Raw genomic sequence first — 2,993 nt, forward strand, 5'->3', positions numbered from 1 at the left:
GCACCCACATACTCGGACGCACTGTGTATACCCAGACACCCACGTAGGGTCACGCACACACATGTCCAGGCACAGGCTCACAAACATGCACTCGTGTACTTATACAGTGTGTACACCCATACACACACATACACCCATGCACAGGCGTTCATGTGCTCCCATGTGTGTACGTTTAGACCCTAACATCAATACACGTGTGCACACACATGCACATATGGGCACATGTACACACTTTGAGTGGGAGCCCATCAAGATCAGGGGCCAAGGGGCAGCCAGAGTTGAGTGGACACTGATGGTCTGACCATGCCCACCGCCTGCCAGGCGACTCCCTGTGCCAGCTGACTGGCACTCTTCCCACATGTTGCTTATTGCTCCTCATCTCATCAAACAGCACCCAAGTTAGGGTGAACGTCGGTTTCATTTTTAAAGTACAGCTAAATACAGAAGCCAAGCGTGGCAGGAGCACTCCGCTGCTTTTAGACAGGCCCTTTCAGAGCCGGAGCGGCCTCCGCTCGCCGGGGACCAGGCTGCAGACTCGGCGGCTCCAGGGGCCTCTGGGCAGTGGGCGGGGGTCGGGTGGGGCACACAGAGGCATGGCTGGAGAACCTAAGAGCCCCCAGCCTTTGCACAGTCCCCCGGGCCTGGTGCAGCTTCCGTGTGTGCCCTGGATGAGTGCTTACCTCCAACCAAGAGATGCTTTGTTTCTCGGCAGCAAAGTGATTAAAGCGCGTTGAGTGTCTACTACTACAAGATCATCAGGAATTAAAGAGATATATGTATATTATTGTAATAAGTATATGCATCTATTTATCATATGCATGTATGCTGTCATATTATTATATATATTATATGCAGCTCTGGTGGCATAACGGGCTACATACGGAGCTGGTAACCACAAGGGTAGGGTTCGAACCCACCACCTGCTCCTCAGGAGAAAGATTCGGCTCTCTGTCGCGGTCAAGAGCTCCCGTCTAGGAAACCCCCAGGGGCAGCTCTGCCGTCCTAGCGGGTCGCTGTGAGCTGGGGTCGGCGGCAGTGAGGCTTCCTGTGAAGGCACTGGTGCCTGTGGGACAACTGCTTCTCGGAGGAAGTGAAGCACGGGCCAGGAGAGCAGCAGTCGCCGGTGAGGTGCACAGTTGGGTCGATGATCTGACGCAGCACCCTGGCCCCCATCTTGCTCAGCACCCCTTGCCTCTGGCTCTGCTGAGAAAAGCTGTGTGGTGCCAACTGCCCTCTGGAGGTGCCCACGGGGCCGGGCCAGAGCGAGGGCCCCAGCCAGGAGCCAGTGGCTGAGTCCTGCCAGCAGCCCCACCACCCTGGGGGCCTCAGGACAGAGGTAGGTTCCTGGTCCACAGAAGCTGGGGGTACTAAGGCATTCCTGTTGACGGCCTTGAATCCTGGGGTCATTGGCCACCTAGTGGGGTGGGGACGGGCCAGGATGAGAGGACCAGGCAAGGTGAGGGGCTGGCTGTGGGGTTGGGAGCTGCAGTTCTGGGTGGGGGACATTTACTAGTGATGACAGCTTCTAATGTCAGAGAGATGGGGGTCATCACTGCCCTGCAGGGGCTGCCATGAAGGGCCAAGAGAAGTCTTAGGACAATGCTTACCAGCGCCAGGGTTTATCTTACGTGCCTGTGCCCTTCAGCCCTCTTTCTCTCTCTCCTCTACCCCCCCTCTCCCCCCGCCCCTTTGATCCTCTCAAAGTCCAGCAGGAGGTGGTTTTGCACGCCCACCCCAGCAGGAAGCGAGTGACTGTTCAGCTATCAAACCCAAACTCCGTGGGCTCATTCATTACCCTGGAGGGGAGCAGGGGCAGAATCGCGAGGGTCGCCAACATGGGTCTGCTCAAAGCCCCTCCCCCTGAAGCGTCCACACTGCTTTCTAGGGCTGTGCACTTCAGTCGGACTTGCTCATATTTTATTAATCACCCCTGAGAGGCGGCCGGGACAGAAAAAACGGGGCCACTGATGACTAATCCATACTGTCCTCCCGGGGCGGGTGGGGAGCCTGAGAGGGGCCCAAGGACAAGGCATTGATCTCGGGCGATGGTTGGGGCTCAGAGGACAGGGGCACCTGTGCTCTCGGCTCCATCCCGGGGTCTAGCCTGGATGGTGCACACCTTGAGCCCCCCTTACCCCCCACACACCCCCAACCGCCCAACGAGCTGCCAGCTCCAGCCCGCCTCCCAGAGACATCCTGGTGGAGAGGCCGGGTGACTGACCTCTGCCAAGTCACACCAGAAGCCCCTCGAAGGAGAGTTCTGCTCGGACTCCAGGGTGGGAGAGGTGGCACCGTCAGTGGGCAGCAACTCCTGGAAGGGTGATCAACAAAGAGCCGGCCCATGGTAGGCATGTGGGGCCCTGGTAGGTGTGTCGTGGTAGGCGTGTGGAGAGGGGTCTTGGGTGGGGAGTGAAGAGAGAAGGGGAGAGGCCAGGTCAGCATGAAAGACGAGGAGCCTGGGGGATGGGGAGACTGGAGAGGGCCAAGTGGGCGGAGGGCTTGGTGGGCAGCCTCAGGGCAGGGACTTCCACTTTGTCCTCTGATCAGTCCACCTTCTGACAGATTTCAGCTTCCAGCAAAAGCACCCAGCTCCACCCCTGGTGGACGGATGGCCTCCCCAGCTGCACAGCCCAGGAACGCACATGCCCCAGGGACCAGCTTCCTGGTCCCAATTGCCTTTGGGACCTCAGGCTGGAAGCACAGGGCAGCTGGCCCTCCTTCCTGCCTCGTGCTGAACCGCGTGTTGTCAGGGTGCCCCTGCACACACACTGTGCCTCTGACCCCGCCTAGAACCAGGAGGTGGCGGATGTGGGCAGGGAGGGCTCGGAGAAGCTGCAGCGTGAATGTGTCCCTTGGCCTGGTTTCCAGCCTCGAATCCACAGCGCTTCAGTGCAGGTTTCTGGTGAACCATGTGCACACTTACTGCAGAGTGCAAACTGGGTTGGGGTGTGTGTGTGTGTGTGTGTGTGTGTGTGTGTGTGTGTGTGTGTGTG

The sequence above is a fragment of the Echinops telfairi genome, unplaced genomic scaffold (assembly GCF_000313985.2).
Source record: "Echinops telfairi isolate 266 unplaced genomic scaffold, ASM31398v2 ScPeMD7_3;HRSCAF=10, whole genome shotgun sequence".
In the NCBI taxonomy this organism is placed as follows: Eukaryota; Metazoa; Chordata; class Mammalia; order Afrosoricida; family Tenrecidae; genus Echinops; species Echinops telfairi.